The sequence below is a fragment of the Lissotriton helveticus genome, chromosome 8 (genome assembly GCF_964261635.1).
Source record: "Lissotriton helveticus chromosome 8, aLisHel1.1, whole genome shotgun sequence".
Lineage (NCBI taxonomy): Eukaryota > Metazoa > Chordata > Amphibia > Caudata > Salamandridae > Lissotriton > Lissotriton helveticus.
The window spans coordinates 850,117,502-850,144,032 of record NC_136069.1 but is presented as its reverse complement, the minus strand read 5'-3'; positions in this window follow the sequence as shown (position 1 = coordinate 850,144,032).

Genomic DNA, 26,531 nt, shown 5'->3' with positions numbered 1-26,531 from the left:
ATTAGAGCTGCTAAAATTACAATCATCTGTTAAGAAGATCTTAAGAGAGAGATACAGCGCTAAAATCCATAAGTACAAATTGGCTCAATATGAAGGGGGCGACAGGATTGGTAAAGTACTTGCATATAAAGTAGCCGACAAGAAAGCAAGAACTAAGATTCATATTATTAATGGCCCAGACTTATGCAAATATGACCAGCCAGAACAGATTTTAAATCAGTTTGTCAACTATTATCGTAATTTGTATACCCCAGACAATGTCCCGACTAAGAATGTAATATTACAATACCTTAATGAACATCTACCCACACAAAGAGATATAGATATGGAAGCTATCCAACAACTTAGTTTAAAAATTACATTAACCGAAATAAACACGGCAATTCTAGCTTTACCCTCGGGGAAAGCTGCTGGAGAGGATTGTCTACCTATGGAACTATATAAAACATGTGCACAGGAATTATTGCCTCTTTTAGAATCTGTCATCGACTATATCGCTAAGTCTGGGAAGGCCTCCACTTCGTGGAAAATAGCTAAAATAGTTTTCTTTCTTAAAAAGAACAAGCCCCCAGAGGAATGTGGCTCGTACCGGCCGATTTACTTGTTAAACTCGGATGCAAAAATCTTTTCTAAAATTTTGGCAAATCGCCTAGCCCCCATCATGCCCGATTTGGTTAACATTCAGCAACATGGATTTGTGATGGGGAGAGATACTACGGCTCATGTGAACACTGCAATTACTGCTTTTGATGTAGCCTCAATTACTCTCACCCCACTGGGAATGGTCATGTTAGATGCGGAAAAAGCATTTGATCGAGTGGGGTGGGAGTACTTGTGGGAGGTGCTAAAGAAGATTGGCATCAAGGGCCAATATTTAGGCTGGGTATGCTCACTCTATGATAATCCGTTGGCTAAGATCAGCTATGGGGGAAGGGAATCAGCGAACTTTTTGATAAAGAGGGGAACTAGGCAAGGTTGCCCTCTGTCCCCTCTGCTTTTTGCCCTATCTTTGGAGCCATTTTTAAACGCACTGTCTTCCCAAGCTAATATTATCCCAACACAGCATGGCGGGGAGAGTCTAAAAATAACTGCTTTCGCAGATGATATTGCGGTGTTTACTGCAGACTTAATAAGAGCTATCCCAGAAATAGTTAAAGAAGCCGCACTGTTTGGTAATGTATCAGGATACAAACTAAATGTAAGTAAGACGCAGGTCATTACTAACTATAAACCGTCGGACACGATTCCTGGTATATGCCAAAGTGCGACGTATTTAGGTATTAAGTTAGCAGCTAGTACAGATAAGATATTAATTATGAACTATGACTCTTTGTTCAAGAAAATTGCTTTAACTTTGAAAAAATGGCACAAGATCCCGATTAGCTTAGTGGGGCGCATAAACCTAGTAAAAATGAAGATTTGCCCAAAGTACTATATTTATTCAGATCCATCCCCTTACAACCTAGTAAACTTTTCTTTAAAAAAATTGAAGGTATTTGCAGTAGCTTCTTGTGGGGCTACAAAAAAGCACGTAGGTCAATAAAACTTTTGGAGTTACCAATAGAAAAGGGGGGATTAGCATTTCCAGATTTTAGGTTATACTTTTTTGCTACCTTCTTCCGCCGCATACGTAGCTTGATGAAAAACGAAAGCTCGCTTTTCTATCATCAATACATGTTGGGACCTGACTGCAACCAATTTTTATTTCGTTTACACGATCCTAACTACTACAAAAGAGTAAAATTTAAGACAGCTAGACAAATTAAAAAAATTTGGGATGAAGTTATGATTACTGACAAAATCTCTTTCTTTAATGCTGAGCTTCGATTATGGGGCAATCCAGGTTTACCTGATATTTTTCCGGATGGGGCAGGAAATCTTTGGGCTAGACACGGTATTAGTACTTTGGGTGACTTGTACGGTCCGAATGGGCTTATGGATTTCGACACATTAAAACTCATTTATGAACTAAATAATTATATGTATTTTAAATACATTCAAATACGAGATTATTTGCACTGTAAAATGAAAATAGCTGAAGTGGCCCCGTCGGAAACATTAAGATGTTTATATTCAGATAAAACAAAATCACTTATCAGCTTGAGCTATGGACATTTAATACTAGGCAAAATTGACGATACTGCGAAAATAGCAGCTAAATGGTCTTCAAGGCTGGAAATGAATATTAACCCCACACAGATATCTTTTTCACTATGCCATATAAACTCAATAGTCTAGTCTTCTAATCTGAGGCTACAGCTGTATAGAACTATAACGCAGCTATATTATACTCCTCAAAGAATTTCTAGCTGGGCACTGGGGGCCCGATCTAACGACAGAACAAAATGCCCGAAATGTGATATGGATGCTGCAGGGATAGAACATATGCTTTTTTCGTGCCCGGTGTTATCTTCATATTGGAAGGGGATAATGGATGTTCTAGCTAGTAAACAAATTACTACTCCAGCTCTTACAGCACAATTGGTTTTACTTGATATCCAGGATGTCAACTGTCAACATAAAGACTTAATAACCATAGTATTTGCATGTGCTAGGTTAGTTATAGCAAGATCATGGATATCAAAAGAACCTCCGAATGTTATCGAATGGTGGACCGTGATAAATGAAATAAATGTAATGGAACTTTCGTTAGCCAAACTCAGAGGTCCCAAGGCTTTGAAAAAGAAGGAAAAAATTTGGTGAAACTTTTTTGACCTGTAAAATCTTTTACTTACTGAGGCCAGTAAAATTTGTGTTTATTTCTCTTGTAAATTTATACTTTCTCTTTGAATATGTAACTGTTGATCCTCTGTCTCTGATGTTCATTATTGGTTTAATTGAAATTTTTTCTTTTTGTCTGTTTATTTTATGCTACGTAAGTTGTACTAAGTTGTCTCTCTTGCAATAATAAAAATGTATTAAAAAAAAAAAAAAGGAAGCAAGCATCCTAGGACCAGTTTCGGGCTTTCAACCCTCATCAGCCAGGATAGCTTGACTCCAGTGGCATGGAGAGCACGGGACCCACGTCTGGGCATACCTATCCCACTCGGGCTGACAAATGTAAAAAGAAAAAAAAATGCAAAAAGAGCAATTGATGGACAGAATGCAGAACAATGTCATACATTTATCCCAGTACGGAGATCTGGGCCTAAATCCATCGTTTTTCTGCTCACCGTGCCATTACAGTTTGGACCCAGCCATATGCAAATCAGTCTTGACCCTCCACCCAATGGGAACAGTCCAGCCGGAACTGCCAGGCCAGGTCCTCCCTGGACTTGAAACAAGCATCCTAGGATCGGTTTTGGGATTTCAGCCCTCATCAGCCAGGATAGCTTTACTCCAGTGGCATTGAGAGCACGGGACCGACGTCTGGGCATACCCGTCCCACTCGGGGTGATGATGCAAAGAGAACAATTGATGGACAGAATGCAGAACAATGTCATACATTCACCCCAGTACAGAGATCTGGGCATAGACGTGGGTCCCTTGCTCACTCTGCCACTAGATTCAAGTTAGCCTGGTTGATGAAGGGTGTTACCCTGAAACCGGATGCTTGTTTCTGGTTCAAGGAAGACCTGGCTTGGCAGTTCGTGCTGGAATGTTCCCATGAGGCACAAGACCAAGACTGATTTGCATATAACTGGGTCTGAACTGAGGTGGCGCAGTGAGCTAAAGAATGATGATGGATTCAACCCAGATCTGTGACTGGGGTTGAGTGTCTGAAAAGTTTCAGCGCTCCGTACATCATCTCTTTGTGTTTGCTTTGTTCGCCCTAAGTTGGCAGGGTATCCCCAGACGTGGGTTCCTTGCCCACTTTGCCACTGGATTCAAGCTAGTCTGGCTGATGAAGAGTGTTAACAAGAAACCGGTCCCAAGATGCTTGTTCCCGGTTCAGGGAAGACCTGGCTTGGCATTTCGGGCTGGATTGTTCCAATGAGGCACAAGGTCAAGACTGATTTGCATATAGCTGGTTCTGAACTGATGTGGCAAAGTGAGTTAAAGAATGATGATGGATTTAACCAAGATCTGTGCCTGGGGGTGAGTGTCTGAAAAGTTACAGCGCTCCGTCCATCATCTCGTTGTGTTTGTTTTGTTCACCCTAAGTTGGCAGGGTATGCCCGGACATGGGTCCCTTGCTCCCTTTGCCACTGGATTCAAGCTAGCCTGGCTGATGAAGGGTGTAACCCAGAAACGGGTCCCAGGATGCTTGTTTCCGGTTCAGGGAAGACCTGGCTTGGCAGTTCAGACTAGACTGTTCCCGTGAGGCACAGGGTCAAGACTGATTTGCATATAGCTGGTTCTGAACTGAGGTGGCGAAGTGAGCTAAAGAATGATGATGGATTCAACCCAGATATGTGACTCAGGGTTAGTGTCTGAAACGTTTCATTGCTCCATCCATCATATCCTTGTGTTTACTTTTAGAAAGTTGGCATTTTCTTACTTAAACCATTTGTGCCTTCTGCCTGTCTCTGGAATACATGCCTGGGGTGAGTGACAGCTTGCTTCCTGTATTCCATCCAGACAGCCACACACAAAGGAAGGGTAGGTGTTACTGAGTATACATCTGCATGTTAAAGGGTCATCCTGACCAGGATGGAAGGGAGGAGCTGACACCTTACACCTGAAAGGTCTGTGTCCTGTCCCCACACAAAGGGTTGCATACCCCCCCTCTAGTGAATCTGGAGCCAGGGTAGAAAAGGTAGGGTCCTGTACACTTCAAAGCATCTCTCTGAAGTCTCAATTCTTAAAATGCCCTACTGGGTATAAGTACTGAGCCTCTGGCACCACCAGATTAGAAGACTGCTAGAACTGACGACATTCTGCCAGGAGGATAGACTGCTGGGCTAAGCACGGATTGCCACTTTGTTGAAACTGCTTTGCTTTCTTGGCCTGCTGCTTACTGCTTCTTGCCTGGGAGTGAGAAGAACTGGACTTGCATCTCTACATACCAGAACCTATGTACTCTCCAAGGGATTTTTGGCTTGCTCCAGTTTCTGAAGTCTCAGAGATATCAAAATCTTCACCTTCAACTTCAACTTAGCAACTGGACTTTACATGCTGTAGGTTTTGCTCTGCCAAGAGGTTCCAATCCAATCCAGGACCCTTGGAAGTGAGTTTAAAGTGCTGTATATGATAGAAGATGCACACTGACGCCATTGCGTTGATCAGAACCGACGCACCTCCTACTGGGAGAATGGGATCAACGCATCACCAGTGTTGCAGGGACCAAATCAGACCCATCGCTGCCACTGCGTGGAGAAGATCAACTCATCACCCCCTCCGGCATGGATTATACCAACGCATTGCACTCAGAACCACCACACTAGCTCAATGGAACTGCTGCATCGCCCCAGTTGAGTGGAGAAATCCATCGCAACAATCCAACTGCGGGGGATCATTGACGCATCTTGTATTGCGAGAAGGATTAAGGTACTTTTGCTCAGCTGGCCCTGCCTGGGTACCGTTGCCAGCCTGTGCTCCATCACGGGTGGCCAGAACTCTTGATTTTGCCCCAGTCCAGCATGACCAATTAACTCTTTGAGCGCTATTCGTTTCAAATCACAATTTTTTCATTTAATCTTTTAAAATTCATATCGCAACTTCTACTGATTGGATTTTTGTTTTTTTGGTCTTGTTTATTTATAAAAAAAATCTCGATTTGTCTAAACTGGTGTGGAGTCTTTTTGTGGTGTTTCCACTGTGTTACTATATGTTGTGTGCACAAACACTTTACACTTTGCCTCTCAAGTTAAGCCTGACATTTAGCAATACTAACCTGGAATTCTTCAACTTCCCTCAGTAAACCTTGGATGGAAATATCACACACTCCTTATAGATCCTTCAGATAATTAAGGTCCTTAACCTATCAAAAACAGATAAGTCCCGCAGCTTTTCTTAGCAATGAAGTAAGCATGAAGGAATTGCACTCAACAGTTTGGTCTAGAAACTTTACTGTCGCTAAACCTTTTTAACTATACTAATTTGGGGTAACTTGGCGGCATTCAATCTCTGCTTTACAAAGGAGAATCAAAACACAGTCATCGCTGAGGCTTTTTTGTACATTTGCACAAAAGTACAAAATATTCTTTTACAGCCTAATCACAACTCTGTTTCCCTTACCCTAAAGTGGTTCAACGCAGCCTGCTCACTAGCGAACCATACTCTGAGATATACAAAATCAGATCTTTTTTATCACACCTAACTATAATCTATAATGTTATTACCTTTGTTCTTATAGTGAATATAAATATATATATATATATATATATATATATATATATATAATCTATATATATATATATATATATATATATATATATATATATATATATATATATATATAACCTACTGGCGGTCGCCAGTAGGTATATATAGTTAGGATTTTTTCTCTATTGGATTTTTGAAAATTCTATGTCTAATAACTTTGGCGTTTGTGGACGGAATTGGCTGAAATTTTCAGGAAAATGGAACATTTTGTTTCTGAGCAGCCCCTGAAAATTTGGGGGGGGGTCGTCAAGGGGGGGCCGAGAAAAAAGGGGAGTCCCAAAACGCGTTTTTCCCATGTTAATTTCCATAGGGCGGTTGGCCTCACTTTTAGCCCGAACGGCTGAATGGATTTGCATGAAACTTGGCAAAATTGTAGGGACTGTTAGCCCGATGTGCCTTTGCTAGGTCTCAATATATGTGCTCCAGTGGATTTTGAGAAATTAACGTTCAAAAAAATATATATATCTGTAAGCGCGCTCCGGGCAGCGCCCCGGTTCGCGTACTTGACGCGTAACGGAACTTCGCGAAGCGAAGCTGATTGGCTCTCCGGTGTCTGTCAACATTCTAAACAGTCCGGAGCGGCCGCCATCTTGTCTCTCGGTAGGATCGAGAGACAAGAGGAGGCCAAAACAAAGGGGGAAATGACCATAAGGGGGCATAGTAGATCCTCCCTGACCCCCTAGGTTTGATGTGGAGGCTTTAAAAGGGCCCCGCGGGGCAAAAAAAAAATACAAATTTTTTTGTTTTTTTTGCGTGGGGAGCGCCCGGTACGCGCACCGGGAAGCGGTCCGGGGTGCGTACTATAAGGAAAAAAGAATGATAGACTATGATATTTTGAAATATTGTATGTTTATTGATTGTTCTTTTTGTTGTTGTTTTTTTTTTATTTAAGTAGCAGTATTAATGATTATTAAATATAAATGTATTTTTGGAATTGTGCACAGTATACTATAAGTCTGACTTTACATTATAATCAATTTGGTACTAGTTTATGAATTACATATAAAAATGATTAAAGACTCAAACAATTTTTTAATATTAAATATAATTTTATTTTTCTGATTCTTTTTCAAAATTTAATAGACCGTCTAACATTTGACTGTCCGATATGTCCTCTTGTTGAGTGAACATAACTTCCCACATTTGACCGTCATCATAATGAAGTAAATAATCCACAGATTCTACACATTGTAGAAGTTCATGGTCTCGTGATTCATCCATGAATTCCAAGTCAATCGGTTCAATTATTTCCTCATTATTCATGTCTAGGACAATTTCAAAGGAAACGTTCTGTTCTCCTTGCATTTTTGTGCTGAAATTTGAATAAAAAATAAATATATCAGTAGAGATAGGGCACTGTTGGGTTTAAGTTCAGACAGGTACTTTTGAGGCATGAAGTAGTACTATTAAAAAGTGCCTGTGAAAAAGCCTATGTAAATTCATAATTATACCACAGAAACCTAAATCAATCCATAATTATAATAAACAAGCCTTTCTCAATGTCTAACTCTTACAGAGGGATAGTATATAACTATCTGAAAATGTTTTCAAATTTATAAAATAATATCTTACCTTTTAAAAACAAGTTTAAGTTGTGAGTGAAAATGATCTTGCAATGTAGTTCAGGAAGTAGTAGTCAAAATGGCTGTGTTTCTCTCTCTTTTTTTATATATATTCAGGTACATAACCAATCAAATGTCAGGTAAAAAAAGTAGAAAATGAAAGTAACATTTTAATTGGTTGTCAATTCCAACACTTCATATGTGTTTTGTGAAGTAATTTACCTCAGGGTATTTTGAGAGGTCTACAGGCTAAATGGCTAAATGGAATTCCAACCAAATTTGTGAAAATGGTAGGGTTTGGTATGTAGTATGAGTTAATCTATATTTGGTGACATTGTCTCCAGGGTTTCTTCTGTAAATTACTTTCCCACCTTTTTTAATGGAGCGCTTCCCGGTGAGCGCCCCGGTACGCGAACCGGCAGCGTTACGGGAGTCCACCATTTTGTGTTTCGGTCGAATTAAAATACAAGATGGAGGGCAAATAATGTTCAGAATGGGTAGAAGGGGGCACGGTAGACTTATCTTGACCCCCTAGGTTTTCTGAGGGTGGCTAAGGAGGCCCATATGTGCAAAAAAAAACATTTTTTTTTAAAATTTCGCGCGGTTAGCTTCCGGTGCGCGTACCGGGTAGCGCTCCGGGGAGCGTACTTTTTTGAAAATTAGTGAAAAAAGTTAGAGTAAAATAATAATTGTGAGTGATCAGATGTAGGGTAGCTCTGAGAAGAGCTTTTGGGTTTATGGTACATTTAGGTACTTATAAGTAGGTACCAATGCACAGTCTTAAATTCAAAATGAAAATTCTGTTCCCTTCATCTGAGAAGTGAACTCCATCTCCTCTGTAGATATCTTGCACGTAGTAACGCAAGTTATTGTTGTACATGGAGCCCATTCCATGGTCTCTCATGTAAGCTGAAACAGATTTGTTTACATGCTTCCTCGACTTCTCAATTTGTGGACAAAATTGGATCGACCACCTCCATTTCTGTCTTTGGCATATATTTGAATATACCAAGGCAGTTTGAGGAAAAAGTGCCATCAATTGCTCAAAGGTGTCCTTTAAAAGCATTTCCAGACCTACCCCAGTCAAAGTGCCCAAGTCATTACCTCCACAGTGCAAAATTACCAGGTCAGGTTTAGGCAAATGCATAAAGGTTTTCACCAATGGTATCAATTGGTGACATTTTAATCCTCTGCTGCCTATCCACTTAATTTCCACATTTTGTAGATTGAGGTTAGGTAAATTTCTGTTATCAGCATACCTCTGAGCCCAGTAGATGTAACTATGTCCAACAATCCAGACAGAAAACATGGTGAGAGAAGGTTCTGCTGCAGTCAGATGAAGTGTGGCAATGAAATGGCAGTTGAAAAAATAAGAGTTTAAAATGAAAAAAACTGTGGAGTTTTTGTGTTAAGGAAGCAGTAGCAGTGATTGGTGGATTTTGATTGCTGAAAACAGAAAGTTAGGGTGCATGGATGAGTTCTTTGAAAGATGTAATTTGAATGGTCAAGAAAAAATCATTTTATGAAAGATTGCACTGGATATGCAGGTGCACGGAGAGTTCAGAGTTCAATTGAAACATTGCTGTGTGAACTTGCAAACATCAGAGGTCTTTCAGGAGGTGGTTGCTATGCAAAAAAGGCAGAAAGGGCAGAGGGGGGAAGGGTGTTGATTTGAAAAAAGTGAGGGAAGAGTTTTGATTTGGTGACATGAGAGATATGTGTGATGAATTACAGCTTTTCTGTGCTTTTTATGGCTGCAGACTCTGGAATGCATACCTTTTGCTCTGCTAAAGACAAATTGGTGTGTTTCTGAGACTGTTTTGAAACTCTTAAAGTATTTGCTAAGGTGAGAAAAGATTCATTTAATTTAAATAGAGAATAGTATGCTTTAGGGAGAAAATTAATAAGAAAGTTGTGTATTTAAAATGTTGCTTTGTGTCAAGTGTTTTACAAATAGATTTTGTTTCTTTGTGTTACATAGCCATGTTAAAAGTGACGCAAAAATAGTGCAAGGGTCTTACAAAAATGTTTTCATGTGTCTTAGGGTATTTTAACTCACTTCCCCATGAATGTATGATTATAATTTGTTTACAAGATGTGTTTAAAAACGTTTTTTGACATCAATTAGGTTTCTTGATATGTACTGCTAGAGTTTCATAGGTTGCTTGGGGCATATTTTCAAGGCTTTTGAGTTCCTTTGATGTAATTTTTCACATTTTAATTTAAGACCTTTCCCCGTGGTGCAAGCTCCTTGTAAATATGCTCCCATTTGTGATTGGCAAATTTAGATTTTAATTCTTTGACTAACATAGCCATGTTAAAAGTGACCCAAAAATGTTGCAAGGGCCTTAAAAAAACGCTTTCATGTGTCTTAGGCCATTTTAAGTCATTTCCCCTTGAATGTAGGTATATAATTGATTTAGATGATGTGTTTAAAAACGATTTATGAAAACAATTAGGTTTCTTGATATGTACTGCTAGAGCTTCATAGCTTGCTTGGGGCATATTTATAAGGCCTTTGAGTCTCTCTGATGTTATTTTTCCCATTTTAATTTAAGACCTTTCCCTGTAGTGCAAGGTCCTTGTAAATACGCCCCCATCTGTGCTTGGCAAATTTAGATCTTGATTATTTGACTTACATAGCCATGTTAAAAGTGATCTAAAAATGGAGCAAGGGTTTAAAAAAAACGCTTTCATGTGTCTTAGGGCATTTTAAGTCACTTCCCGATGAATGTAGGTATATAATTGATTTAGATGATGTGTTTTAAAACGTTTTTTGACATCAATTAGGTTTCTGGATATGTAGTGCTAGAGTTTCATAGGTTGCTTGGGGCATATTTATAAGGCATTTGAGTCTCTCTGATGTTATTTTTCCCATTTTAATTTAAGACCTTTCCCCGTGGTGCAAGGTCCTTGTAAATATGCCCCCATCTGTGCTTGGCAAATTTAGATTTTAATTCTTTGACTAACATAGCCATGTTAAAAGCGACCCAAAAATGGTGCAAGGGCCTTAAAAAAACGCTTTCATGTGTCTTAGGCCATTTTAAGTCATTTCCCCTTGAATGTAGGTATATAATTGATTTAGATGATGTGTTTAAAAACGATTTTTGAAATCAATTAGGTTTCTTGATATGTAGTGCTACAGTTTCATAGGTTGCTTGGGGTATATTTAAAAGGCATTTGAGTCCCTTTGATGTTATTTTTCCCATTTTAATTAAAGACATTTCCTCGTGGTGGAAGGTCCTTGTAAATACACCCCCATGTGTGCTTGGCAAATTTAGATTTTGATTATTTGACTTATATAGCCATGTTCCATACAGTTCTCACCTTCTGCGTAGTCTTTGATATGCTAGACTCCATCTGCACTATGAGATACCTAAGCAAAGGAAACACAGGTGATGTGATTGTGAAATGAGGAAAAGAAACTCCACATTTTTCAATTACATCACCTGTGTTTCCTAAGTTTACGAATGACATTGTGTAGATGAGGTTTAGGTCTGTCCACGGACACGGAAGAGGTCTGGCCTTTGTTCAAGAGTGAAGTGGATATGACTTACTTCATTGGTAGGCCTTCACATATATTATCTCCTCTGTACTCTTCAACAAGCGTAAATTTCATCTGCAACCCTGAGTAGGCCTCACCTTAAACAAACCTCTGGATAGGCCACACCTTATTGTCATCCTGAATCAATCATTTAAAATGTTAGGGACAGATTTATGATAGGTGTATGCCTCTTTTGCGTCCCTGTGCGTCATTTTTGTGACGCAGCGGCGGTGCAAAAGATTTGCTATGTGGCGACATATTTACAACTTGATGCATCTAGGCAGATGTGTCATGCTGTAAAGTCCCGTGCCGCATGAAACCGATGCAGCAGTGATGCAAAAGATGCACCATGTTGCAAGACAGGCCTCACTTCATCTCCAACAAGATAAGAAGCTGAATTTTCTGTAAATGTCAAAATTGTTGTATACACTGCTGAACTTCTGTGTACTCTTTGATATGCTAGACTCCATCTGCACTATGAGATACCTAAGCAAAGGAAACACAGGTGATGTGATTGTGAAATGAGGAAAAGAAACTCCACATTTTTCAATTACATCACCTGTGTTTCCTAAGTTTACGAATGACATTGTGCAGATGAGGTTTAGGTCTGTCCACGGACACAGAAGAGGTCTGGCCTTTGTTCAAGAGTGAAGTGGATATGACTCACTTCATTGATAGGCCTGCACATGTATTATCTCCTCTGTATTCTTCAACAACCCTAAATTTCATCTGCAACCCTGAGTAGGCCTCACCTCAAACAAACCTCTGGATAGGCTACACCTTATCGTCATCCTGAATCAATCATTTAAAATGTTAGGGACAGATTTATGATAGGTGTGTGCCTCTTTTGTGCCGCTGTGCGTCATTTTTGTGACGCAGCGGCGGTGCAAAAGATTTGCTATGTGGCGACATATTTACAACTTGATGCATCTAGGCAGATGTGTCATGCTGTAAAGTCCCGTGCCACATGAAACCGATGCAGCAGTGATGGAAAAGATGCACCATGTTGCAAGACAGGCCTCACTTCATCTCCAACAAGATAAGAAGCTGAATCTTCTGTAAATGTCAAAATTGTTGTATACACTGCTGAACTTCTGTGTACTCTTTGATATGCTAGAGTCCATCTGCACTATGAGATACCTAAGCAAAGGAAACACAGGTGATGTGATTGTGAAATGAGGAAAAGAAACTCCACATTTTTCAATTACATCACCTGTGTTTCCTAAGTTTACGAATGACATTGTGCAGATAAGGTTTAGGTCTGTCCACGGACACAGAAGAGGTCTGGCCTTTGTTCAAGAGTGAAGTGGATATGACTCACTTCATTGGTAGGCCTGCACATGTATTATCTCCTCTGTATTCTTCAACAACCCTAAATTTCATCTGCAACCCTGAGTAGGCCTCACCTCAAACAAACCTCTGGATAGGCTACACCTTATCGTCATCCTGAATCAATCATTTAAAATGTTAGGGACAGATTTATGATAGGTGTGTGCCTCTTTTGTGCCGCTGTGCGTCACTTTTGTGATGCAGCAGCGGTGCAAAACATTTGCTATGTTGTGACATATTTACAACTTGATGCATCTAGGCAGATGTGTTATGCTGTAAAGTCCTGTGCCACATGAAACCTGCGTCAGGTTTCATATAGGTGTTTTGTTGCAGGGTGGGCATTCATTTGCATGAAAGCCCTGTAAAACTAACACAGTGAAATTTAGAAGATTTCACTGAGTCAGCTTTATAGCATTGCTGAATCAAATCCTTACGCCTGTTTGAAACAGGCATAAGGAGTGATGCACCATGCAATGTGTGGCTTGCTCCTGTGCATTGCAGTAGACATGTCGCGCTTACGGCATGATTCCTGCAATGTGCTGCTTTTGCGGCACAGATGCGTGACGCATCTGTGCTGTTTTTACTCAATGGTGCTCCACATTGTAAATGCGGCACACCATGGGTGGCAGAGCAGCGGTGCACATTAACTGGTGCATCCCTGGGGATGCGCCAGTTAACATAAATCTGCCCCTTTACATTTAAGTATGAGCAGGGGACACAGAGTCGGTGAGGCTTATCCAAGGTTAAGAAGAGATGAGTCCAGTTCACTGAAAAATTGGACATAGGCCTCACCTCCTCAGCATCGCTGGACATGGCTAAATAATAGCTGCAAAATGTTACTCTTGTTAAACAATTTTACTATTATAGTCTCTGAGATTTGTGTCTTACTCTGCAACATCTCATTGTTGTTCTCTTTTTTTAAAGATAACGACAACATCAAGCATGAGTGATAATGAGCAATCAGTTGATCTCGATCTTATCGTTGAACTTGTCATTGAAACGTCAGTGGAAGTAGATCCCTTAGATGATTTAAATCCTGAGGATGATGAAGAACATGATGAGGATGCCGATTTGTCAGAATTGTATGACATAGGGTGGGAAGCTGACCTGCTTGAGCCTATGGAACTATAAACATTTATTTTTAAAATTTAACGGAAATAAAAAGTAAAAATGTAAACCGTTTCATTTAAAATTAAACACAACTTCAAAAACAGGTTATGTGTAGTGTCTTTAATAAAATAGTATAATATGCTCATAAAATTAGATCAGATTCACATATAAAACAGCAGAGGTAAAATGTAGAAGCATTCCATTTCTTTGCTACTATTTGTGAATACTAAATTTGCCTATGCACTAAAAATTATTCTAAGTGAAAATGACAAGTAGTGTGTTAAGTTTTTGACGACTGTTATTGATTTACTGTTTGGTAATAGTGGTTAATAACATTTTTTATTATATTTTACCACAGATTCAACTGCAGATCATTTCAAAAGTAGAGAATGCCGTCTAAGGATAGAATCAGAAAGGCTACAAAACGTCAAAGACAGCAGGTTCATCAATTATTGCAGCAGTCCTCTACAATAAAAAATCGTCAAGTCACCAAGAAAGCACCGGGTAAGACAACGAAATCATTCATAAGAAACATTTGTAGAAAAAAAAGTATTACTACAGAAAATGTTTCAGTCCAGAAAAAGAGAAGCAATTTAAACAGAAGGGAAAGGCCAATCAAAAATGTTACTGCTAGAGCAAGAGATAACTCTGTGCATGATAGTAGAAGGAAACAACAGTTTAGGGACATTCGTAAACGAATGTTCCGCAACAGGATAATTGGCAATTTGTTAAAAAATATTAAGAAAGGTCAACAGAAAGTGGTTTTTTATAAGAGAAAAAAAAAAGTTGAGAAAGTTATTGATCAGGCATTTGAAATTAAACGAAAGTTATTTATTTTGATAATCAATAGAATTAGGAAGCTAAACAAGGCAATTTATGATTTCAAAAGAAATAGTAGATGGAAGAGAATAGTTAATCGTAGTAATTTTTGTGAAGTTTTTTCCAGGGAATGGATGCATAGTTCAAGTTGTGAGGCATTTTTTAATGAGGAGAGTTATTTCCAGGATAATGATTTGGTGCATGCAGTTGACACCAGTGGTCGAGCTTATGAGGTGAAAGATGGTTGTCCAGTTGAAAAATAAAAACTTGTGACAACAGAGACAGAAGAGGTGTTAGGTAATGAGGTTTTAGGAAGACGTCCTAAGGGTCCTGTGTACACCTGGAAGTGTAGTAGTATTTGCAGTGTACGACAGGATTCCATCAATTTGCTTTGTGATTTTGTACAGACATTTAATAAGAAAAGTTTGAAGCAGAAAATGAAGTTGTTGCAAGAATTAGATCCTTGCAGAGTGAGAGAAGTGACAGGTTTGCATGGTCATTCACTGGCTTGTCTTTCCAGGAGAGTATGCCAGAGTGTTTTTCTTCATTTCAGGATGCTAGCAGTGCATCATAATAAAGTGAGGAAATTAGTTAGAATGTTGTATTATGCTAAGAGTCCAGCAGTTATGCTTAAACAATTATGCGCTGCTCTTTTGCATGGTTCTGAAATAGATGTGAAGAATATTTGTGAAGAAATTGAGTTTTGTTACTTTGGAAATAAAGAGGAGAATGTTGAAATTGACCCAGAAGAAGAGGGTAATGTGGAAGATAGTGTACAGGTTTCCAGTACAGATAATTTTCAGAAGGAAATTGCCACGTTTCAGGTGAAATCAAGTGAGAGGCCTAATTTCACTTGTGTGTGATGACGACGCACTTATTATAAGAATCAGACTAAGTTAGTGGATTTATATGCAAAAAGTGAAAGGGAAAATAATAGTGAATGGAAGGATTTCGCAACATACTTGATGGTAGAAAATTGTTTTGATTTGGGATTGGATCAACGTGTGTTTACTTATTGTTGTAACAAATTAAATCAAAACCAGATGCCTGCTAGAGCGGTTCATAATAATCTGGAATTGGTTGAGATTCCTTCTGAATTGAAGGATTTAAATACTTATGAATCTATTTTGATTCAAAGTATCCATCCCTTTCAGGCTATTGTAAGAATGGAGCCAAAGACAGGGAAATTGCCTCCATCAGATTTACAGAGAGGATTAAAGGGAAGAGTTGTTTATTTGCCTCTAGATTTGAAGAAAAACATTAATACAATTGGAGTAGAAAAAGTGGAAGAGGAACCTCTGGTTATCTTAGTTAATGGGGTTCCGACAAAGAGTAAGAAAATATGGCAAGATTTAGTGGATGTTAAGAAAGTCAAAAAGGCAACATTGTATTTGAAAAAAAAAATAAGTACTATAAGAATGTATATGTTGCAGAAGAGGAAGTAAGTGAAGAAGAGGATAGCAATTTGTGTGTTGGTCAAATTGAGAAAGTAGAACCCTCTAAAAGTGAAGAAATATATGAACATTATAGTGTTCATCCTTTGCATTCCAAGGAAGTCATGGGGCATGCTATTGAGTTGTTTCAAATGAAACAAGCCAAAGGGAGTCCCATTAGTGTTTGGGAGGAAAGTTTGGAAGCTCGGTGTTTCCCACAGCTATTTCCAACAGGTCAAGGAGGAAGATATGATGAGCGACCTCATCAAATTCCTGCTTCTGAATACCGGACTTTACGATTGTATGCAGAAGATGCTAGGTTTCGACAATGCATTCCCTATTTGTGTTATCTCCTGTTTGAAAGCGATCTGTCTGGACTGTCATATGCAGTGAACCACATCTTGAAAAGTGGTATACAGATGCAAAACATCTCTGCAAGTGACTTTATGGATAAAGTCAATGTGCAAGACAGTATTTTGGATTGTCACCTGATTAATCTCATGGCGTGTCAGCGTGGTACTAATGAGTACTGGTACCGTCGTCATGGTGATTTAAAATGTATGCTGAGGAACTTAGGAACTCCCACATGGTTCCTCACTCTGAGCTGTGCCGAGTATGGCTGGGAAGACTTAGTTGAATTTCTACGAGAGGCAAATGGAAACATTGAAAATATCGAATTCAAGACACCCGGAGAACTGTGCTCTTTGGATCCAGTGAATGTATGCAGGTACTTCAATCATAGATTTGAAGCTATGATGTCTTTCATCATGAATAAGAAGAATCCACCTCTTGGAGAGGTGTTGGATTTCTTCTGGAGAAAGGAGTACCTAGCAAGAGGTGCTCCTCATATACATATGCTGCTGTGGATCAAGGATGCACCTAAATTTGGAACAGATCCAGAAGACTTAGTGATGAGTTTCATACAACAGTATTCTACGTGTGCTGTTCCAAACGCAAAGGAGAAGAAAAGCCTAAGAGAACAAGTTCTACGTTTCCAAAGCCATCGTTGTGGAAAGTACTGTCGTCGTAAATTCAGAAACAAGGACAAGTTCTACACCAAATGTCGTTTCGGCTTTCCACGACCGGTGATTTCTAAAGGAAGAGTAAACAGTTTGATGTCTTCGCTGCGACATAATGTGATGAAGAAATCACCTAAAAACACATACAATTTGAAAAGGAACGAAGAGTCCAAGTACATCAACGACTACAACCCAGTGATTTAGTCCATGTGGAATGCTAACATGGATATACAGTTTGTGGCTGATAACTGTATGGCTGTGGCTCGGTATGTGACATCTTACATCACCAAAAAAGAAAAGACAGAATTGAAGGATATGTGGGGGGACATTTCCCATGAAAAGAGCCTCAGCAAGAAGTTGTACAGTTTCAGTCTGAAGAGGTTGTCACATCGAGAAATCGGAGCTTACGAATGTTCTGACCGGTTGTCTTCAGCAAGTCTCTATGCCAAATCCAGGAGTATCGTTTGGGCGAGTCTTGGTCTTGCTGCAACGCGTAATCGAGTTCTGTTCTGAAACCTGTGCGGGAAATTGAGTATTTGGCAGAAAAGGAGCCGAACAGTACCGATATTTTGAAGACCAACATGTTGGATACATATTATCCAAATCGAAGCAGTCACCTCGAGAATGTTTGTCTGTATGAGGTTCTACAAAATTACATATTCAAGAGGAACATCAAAGAAGATATTGATAAAGGAGTGTATGCTGTAATTGGAAGTGAGGGATGTCTGGTCAAGCAAAGAAAATGCCACTTGGTAAACCATCGAAAATTGAGTGGCGAATCTCCTGAAAAAAAGGAGTTTTTCAATTTAGCACTTTTGCAACTTTTTAAGCCTTGGCGTGCAGAAGAGGAACTGCTTGGAGATTTCCTCTGTTACGAAGACTCTTTCACTGCCGCCAAGGAGACCATAGAATGTCCTGTTTTTCCCAAATATCTAGAAATGTTGAATGCGGAAATCGAGCAGGAAGCAACGATTGCAGCCGAGATTGCCAGAGACAGTTCTCAGGACAGTCAGAGTTCTGTTTCATTGAGTCAGGATCCACTAGGAGGACCTGTTATCGAAAATGAAGCTGCCACTGCCATGAATGAAGTGGAAAGAGCCATGGCACATGCTCAGGAGGATGCGGTTAACTTAGAAGACTTGGAAAGACAACTCAACGTTGAGCAGAGGAAAATATATGACGAGGTTACCAACCAAATTGATCATGGATTAAGTCATGAGAAGAAAGAGTGCTCATGTACGTCGTTGAAGCCTGTCCGACTGTACGTGAGTGGAGAAGCGGGAACTGGAAAAAGTTTCTCATTAAAGCAATTTCATGTTATTTGCAGAAAAGGACTGAGTCATCGCTGTCTTGTGTTGTCACCGCTCCAACTGGACTGGCAGCACATAACATTAAAGGTATTACTTTGCATCGTCTACTGATGCTGCCAGTGGAGCATGATAACAAATTACAATACCACAAGTTATCTGGAGATGCTTGTTGTGAAGTTTCAAGAGTCTTGAGGAAAATGAAACTTCTTATCATTGACGAAGTAAGCATGGTTTCCAATGTCATGCTTGCCTTTGTGCATTTGAGAATGCAAGAAGTTCTTAAAACAGAGTATGATGTGTTATTTGGTGGCAAACACATCATTGTTTTCGGAGATCTTCTGCAGCTGACACCAGTGAAAGGACAACCTGTGTTCAAAATGCTCACGCATGAAGATACCAGGAAGTGCCTAGGGAGCATTGGCAACGTCAATATATGGTTAAACTTCAATTATGCTGAACTGCATGAAAATATGCGTCAGCCGAAGGATGAAGATTACAAGAATATTCTACAAGATGTTAGAATTGGAAAAGTGACCGAGCATGGGAAAGAAGCTTTACATGCACGATTACTGTCAAATTTATATCCAGAACAAGACGTTGTGCCTGAGAATATTTTTCAGAAAATTACTGAGAAGAAATCTGGAATATGTTTGATGCCAACTCTTGCAGAATGTGCCATCTTCAACAACAAAATGTTGCATTTAGAAAACCAAGAGATTGTGAAACTGGAAGCTATTGACAGAGTAGAGCATATGGGATCAACAATTATTTTGTCTGAGAATTTGAAAACAAAATTGGATTCATTAGAGAAGACTATATCTAAAACTGCAGGTTTTGAAAAGACTCTGAATGTGTGCTTAAATTGCCGTATAATTTTAAGAAGGAATTTACATGTTGAAAGAGGTCTGGTAAATGGATCAATGGGTAATGTTGTTGATTTTGTTAAATACAGAAATAGAGATGGAATTGAATTTTTAAAAATTAAATTTGATGGCATTGAGGAAGTACAGCTAATTGGTCGTTGTTCTGCTAGATTTTTGCTTGTAAAAGACTTATATGTTCGCCGTAAGCAGTTTCCTGTTTGCTTGGCATATGCGGTGACAATCCATAAATCGCAAGGTTTAAGTGTAGACAGTGCATTGGTGAATATTGGCAGTTCTGTGTTCAAGGAGGGTATGGCATATGTGGCATTGTCACGAGTTAGAACTTTATCGGGATTGTACTTGATTGAGTGTGATGTCACAAACATTTGTGCGGATCTAGATTGTGTTAAGGAATACAATAGGTTAAGAAGAGAGTATGCGCCACATTTGCCTCAATATCCTTTGTTTGAGAAACGTGTGGTAGGCCGGAAACGAAGAAATGTGACCAATACTAGGGAGGTTGTAGCAAAAAGATGAAAAGTCGATGAACCTGAAATTATAAGCAGAAAGAAAAAGGATTCTGTTGAAGATGTTGTTGGTTTTCAATTTGAAAACAGTTCTGGTGTCAACTGCTATGCTAATGTAGTGGTTAATGTTTTGTTTTCTCTAGAAAATGTAAAAGAAGAGATTGTGGTCAATTCGGATCAAAGATTTTGCAGTTTGTTAAATTCTGTGTTAGAGAAATGTAGCACTGATAGAACAAAAATAGAAAGTGTGTCTGAAATTCGAAATCTGTTAGACAGATGTTCAGGTCAAACACAATTCTCTCAAAATATTCAGAAAGATTGTCAGGAGTATTTAAAGTATATGCTTGATGTATTGCATGCTGAAGGTGTAGATGTAGATCACCTGTTTGGGCTTTCTTATCAATGGCAGCATGACTGCGAGAACTGTAGGGTATCAAGTACTACTAGTGTAGACTCAGAAAGATTTATATATTTAACTTTGCCAGACAGTAAATCAGTGTCCTTTAATAAGCTAGTAAAAGCAGCTGATCACAACATGGAGTGTAGCCAATGTAAATCTGAAATGATGTCAACATTATTTATACGAACATATGGCCAGTATGTCATTTTAATGTTCCAACGATGTAGGCCTGATGGAACAAAATTGACAACTTTAATTAAAAATGTTGTGGCTTCGCAGTTGTCAATATCAGGAAGGACTTTTGTAACTGCAGCAATTATATATCATGACGGTCCTTCAATAACATCAGGACATTACACAGCTTATTTAAAGTCTAGAAATGGCTGGTCATTCTGCAACGATTCTGTTTTAACTTTAAAAAAAAAATTGCCTTTTGAGCTTAAAAATTCTTACCTGGTGTTTTTAAAACCAAAATTTTAGAGAAGGAATCTCGGGATTTGCTCTGAGGAATTTCAAGAGGTTCTAATGGCTCCTACACGATTTGGCCTTGAGGATAAGTGTAGTACAGAGTCAAAAGTTATTTTGGAGTTTTAAATAGTTCCTGGAAAAAAAGAAGATTTTCTTACAGAAAGTGGTGGGCACAGATTAGTTGAAGGACAACAGAGTATTTCCCAAAGCAAACGGTGTTCTTACCATAACACTTGACGTCATGGAAAAATAACTGCACTTTGAATGAGTTCAGAAAAACTGTTTCTTTTTATAAGCTAATTCAAGCAGCCAATCAAAACATGGAGTAGAGGTAATGTAAGTCTGCAATGCTGTCTAGATTATTTGTCCAAACTTTTGATTATAATGTCATTTTAAAAATCCAACTATATAAACCTGATGAAAGTAAGTCTTCAACTTTAATTACAAATGTTGTGGCTACACAGTCGTTGATTTTAGGAAGAACATTTGTAACTGCAGCTCTTATATGGCATGATGGTCATTTGACAAGATCCGCTTATTACACAGCTTATTGAAAATGTAAAAAAAATTGCTGTTTCGGAAATTATTCCCATTTGACTACGATACAATGTTGCCTTTTTACTTAAAAATTATTCTTACTTTCTGTTTTCAGAAAAGAGAATTTAGGGTAGGTAACTGGCGTATAATGATTCTAGGGGTTGATATAATTTTATCTACTGTTTTATATTGCTTTGTGATTAAAAGTGATGTAGAGAATTAAATAATTGTAGTAGTCATAGAGGTAGTGTAAGTCTGCTTCATAGCAAGCAGTATCAGTGTCATAGGAAATGTAGAACATGAGTGAGCAAGAAGGGTAAGATATTACTAGTCCAGGATTGTGAAAGTGATCTTGAACGTTTTCTTTCTGAAAGTTGCGGAAATACAAAATGACGGGATTTGCTTACAAGAATTCCAAGAGTTATAAATGGCTCTTACATGATTTGGCCTTGTGGAAACGTGTGGTAGAGAGCGAGAAGTCATTTATTGTATGTAACATATTTTTCAAAACGATGGAGGTTTTCTTTCAGAAAGTGGCGGGCTGAAAATAAAAACAGCACAACAGAGTGTAAGCTGTTCATAGGACATCCTTCGACGTCATGGAAAGTAAGTTACTTTTGAGGAGTTCTGATTTCTGATTGGTTATGTTATATGGGTTTTTTAAACACAATCATTTTGATTGTGTTTTTTTTTCCCCGCTGTTATATGATGAATACCTTCAAGTCACTGTTTTTAGTGAAATTTGATACATTCTGTGAACAGCAAAAATAAACCATTTAACATGTATAATTAATTATGTACTTTTTGTATTTATGATGTACATTTAGAACTGTGTAGGAGGTATGGAGAATCTGAGGCTTCTGTAAGTGTCAAAGTTGTTGCATACAGTGCTCACATTCTAGGTAGTCTTTCATATGATAGACTACATTTCCACAATGAGATACCTAAGCAAAGGAAACACAGGTGATGTGATTGTGGAATGAGCAAAAAAAATTGCACGTTTTTCAATTACATTACCTGTGTTTCCTAACATTACACATCACATTGTGTAGATGAGGTTTAGGCCTGTTCCAGGAGACAGAGGAGGTCTGACATTTGTTCAAGAGTGCAGTGGACATGACTCACTTCGTTGGTAGGCCTGCACATGTATTATCTCCTCTATACTCTTCAACAAGCCTAAATTTCATCTGCAACCCTGAGTAGGACTTACCTGAAACAAATCTGTGGATAGGTTACACCTTATCAGCATCTAGAAACAATCATTTAAAATGTTATGGGCAGTTTTATGAAGGCTGTGTGCCTCTTTTGCGCCGCTGTTCCGTCACTTTTGTGTAAAAGATGCACCATGTTGCAAGATAGGCCTCAGTTCATTTCCAGCAAGATACCGTCAGTTTAAAATGTATATAATTAGGACTGTGTAGGGGGCATGGGGAAGCTGAGGCTTCAGTAAGTGTCAAAGTTGTTGCATGCAGTGCGTACTCTTTCATATGCTGGACTACATCTGCACAATGAGATACCTAACCAAAGGAAACACAAGTGATGTGATTGTGAAATGAGCAAAAGAAATTGCACGTTTTTCAAATACATTACTTGTGTTTCCTAACATTACGAATCACATTGTGCAGATGAAGTTTAGGCCTGTCCAGGGAAACAGAGGAGGTCTGAACTTTATTGGTAGGCCTGCACATGTATTATCTCCTCTGTACTCTTCAACAAGCCTAAATTTCATCTGCAACCCTGAGTAGGCCTCACCTGAAACCAACGTCTGGATAGGACACACCTTATTGCCATCCTGAAACAATCATTTAAAATGTTAGGAACAGTTTTATGATGATTGTGCACCTCTTTTGCGCTGCCATTGCGTCACTTTTGTGAGACAACAGCAGTGCAAAAGATGCACCATGTTCCAAGATAGGCCTCACTTCATCTGCATCAAGATACTGTTAGTTTAAAATGTATATCTTTAGGACTGTGTAGGGGGCCTGGAGAAGCAGAGGCTTCTGTAAGTGTCAAAGTTGTTGAAAAACTGTTTGTCCTTCAATCTTTTCCCTTGTCTTTTCTAATTTTTAAATACATGTTTTAATAGTTTTCAAATGTTTGTTCTCTCTTTCACAGATTGAAAGTATAAAAATAACAAGTGACTAAGTTAACGACAATTATAAGGTAAATGTTTTGTACTCTTTTCATTACATTTCTATCACATTTAACTACTATTAGTTCCACTGCTTCATTTCTTTAACCCTCACTTTCCTGCCTTTGCTACTTCCCTCATTCCTTTATCTATTACTTACTTACTTACTCTACTCCTTCCACTCCTTTTCTCAGTCCCTCTCTTCTCATAGTTCCTCACTCTTGTTCACTCACTCCGTCTCTATTACTCTCACTGTCTCTGACTGATCACTCTTTCACTACTTGTTCATTATGCTTTCTCTGTGTAGTTGAAGCACACTAAGGGGCATATTATGAACACAGCCAATAAAATTATTGCTGTTTTTATCGGCAGAAAACTGCTGCAAAAGCGGTTTTAGCGGCAGTTTTCTGCCGCAAAAGCGGCTTCAGCGACACATTTCTGCCGATAAAAGCTGCAAAACTTTTATTGCCTATGTTGATAATATGCCCCTATGTTATTTACATTTCTTTGTTGTTTCAATTATTCCTTTTCTGTTACTTCTTCTTTTCTGCTTTCTGTTTTTTCTCTCTGTTATTCCACATGTTTTAATCTTATTTTGAACATTCACTCATATTCTCTAAGAAACTCTTCTTTGTTATTCTTCTACTCTCCTTTTTTTCTTTCACTTCCTTATCTATTTTGTTTTTCACAATTATACCCTCTTCCATCTTTTCTTCGGTAAATAGATCTAATAAACAGTATCTCTGGTTTAGTCCCTATAGCTGTCTTTCTTTTAACATTACTCTCTGTTTACTTCCCTTATACTTACTCTTCTTTTTAAAAAAAAAAAGAAATTTTGGTTCGCTCCCGGTTCCCGTACCGGGGAGCGAACCGGGAACCGAACCAAAGGAAATAGAGGTTGCCAGAGTGCTAAACATTCTAGCAATTTTTTTATAAAGGGGAGGTAGTTCTGAAAAGAACTTTTTTTTATGGTTTTGTTGTTTTATATATTTTTTTATTTTTCTGAAAATTTTTTGTTTTTTTTTGTGTTTTTTGAACAATTTTATGTTTTTTTTGGTTTTTTGGGGGGAAACAACGAAAAACAGAAATCAGAAAGGGCTCAACAGGAGCAAACATTTTTTTTATTTTTTGGGGCGTTTTGAGCACTTGTGGTTTTCATATGCTCTGTTTATCAAATTATTACTCATATTGCCACATGAGAGTAGGCTACCACAATAGATACACACTATTTTCATGTGCACAAAATTTTCTTGAATGTTTGGCACTGTTTCCCGTGCCTCTGGCCCCGACAGTGTTACCTGTGCCGATGTCCTGGTCACAGGAGTTGGGGGGTTGTCTTGGAGGTCACGCATCTCTGCCCTGCTGTAATTTAGTGGATGCCACCTCTGCATATGACGATGCATAGTATAGTTGCCGTAACTATACTTCTTATCTGTGCCTCTAGATAAATCTTCTTTGCATATGAGGCATGTCACATAGCGAGCATTCACTTTTTTTTGTCCTTGAGGAAAAGAAAAAAACTGCCAAATAAAACTATTTTTGCGGTGAGATATCCGGGGCTCCTCACGTAAAAACTGGCTTGGCTGTACTTCCTCTTCCTCTTCTTGGTCCTCTTCCTCCTCTGTGTTGGGAAGGAACTGTGGAGGTGGTCCTCTCTTACTTGGTGGTGGTGGTGGTGGGGGTGCACCAGCTGCAGCTACTACTGAAGCCATTTTCTACTCAGCAAAATAGGTCTTCCTTTCACAAAGTTGAAAGTCAGAGTGAGAAAAAAGGTGGGGGCTTTCATCATTTTGGAAAAAAAAATAGTTCTATACCAATGAAAAGTGTTATTTTTAGGTCACATGGCCTAGCCTTACATCATTAGGAAACCAAAAGTGAAATGAACCAATGAAAAGTTTTATTAACAAGTCACATGACCTGTTACGCTTATGTTACGCGCTGCGGGCCGCGCCCCGGATCGCTTCCGGTTCACGCTCCGGAGCACTTCCGGGTGCGCTAACGCGGCGCGTCATAAGACGCATTACGCGGCAACGCGATACATCGCGCTTACGCAACGCGCCCCGGATCGCTTCCGGGGAGCTGCGCTTCGCGCCTCGGTTCGCGTACCGGAGCACTTCCGGGTGCGCTAACGCGGCGCGTCACAAGACGCATTACGCGACAACGCGATACGTCGCGCTTCCGCGACGCGTCACGATGTTGATTTCTAATGCGGCAGTTGCGCAAACGGAACGTTTACCGGTTCGCGTACCGAGTCGCGGCACCAAATTGAGCTAACGGGAAGCTACCCGGTTCGCGAACCGGGAGCGAACCAAAACATAATAATAAAAAAAAAATATTAATAAACATATAAAATATATTTTTTGATTTAAAGAAGAATACATTTTACAGCTATAGATATTAGCTTTTAAAAAACCAATGAAATTCACTGAAAAAACCATAGGTTATAGACCATATATAGTTAGGAATTAGCATTTACAAAACCTTGAAAATTCACTGAAAAAACCATGGGTTATAGACCATATATAGTTAGGAATTAGCATTTACAAAACCTTATTTTACTCACACAAAACCATTGAAATTCCATATATAGTTAGTTGCACTAACTATATATCGCGCACCCGCAATCCACTGCTGATCATGTCACATATTACATCATTCATGACATGGTCAGTGACATCACTGATGACATCACTGATGACATCTCAAATGACATCACTGATGACATCACTGATGACAACATCCAATGACTGTATGTTTCTGTAAAGTTAAAATATGTCTTACATATTGAATAATGAGTGGATGTATAAGTGTCTGGATGAAGGATTTAGTAGGTGCATGACTGACTGTATGAGTGAGTGATTAAATGTGTCTCACTGAGTGCATGGGTTAGTGACTAAACTGTCTTAATTTGTGTATCATTATGCCTGTTGTTCTGTAAACTGCTGCATGTGTTGATCAGTAGCTATATGAGTAACTATATGGGTTATTGATTGGTTGCTCAAGTATTTGAATGGGAGACTGAGTGTGTGTGTGGGTGGCTGGGAGGTGTATGACTCTGTGCATAGATGTGTGAGCAGTTGATTCACTAGATGTATGGGTTCAAAAGTGCATGTGGAAACAGCTGTATGGGCGGTTGACTGTGTGCATGAGTGTATTGGTGAGTGAATGGATATCTCAGTGCTACATGTCAAAGTAAGTACATATGTAAAACA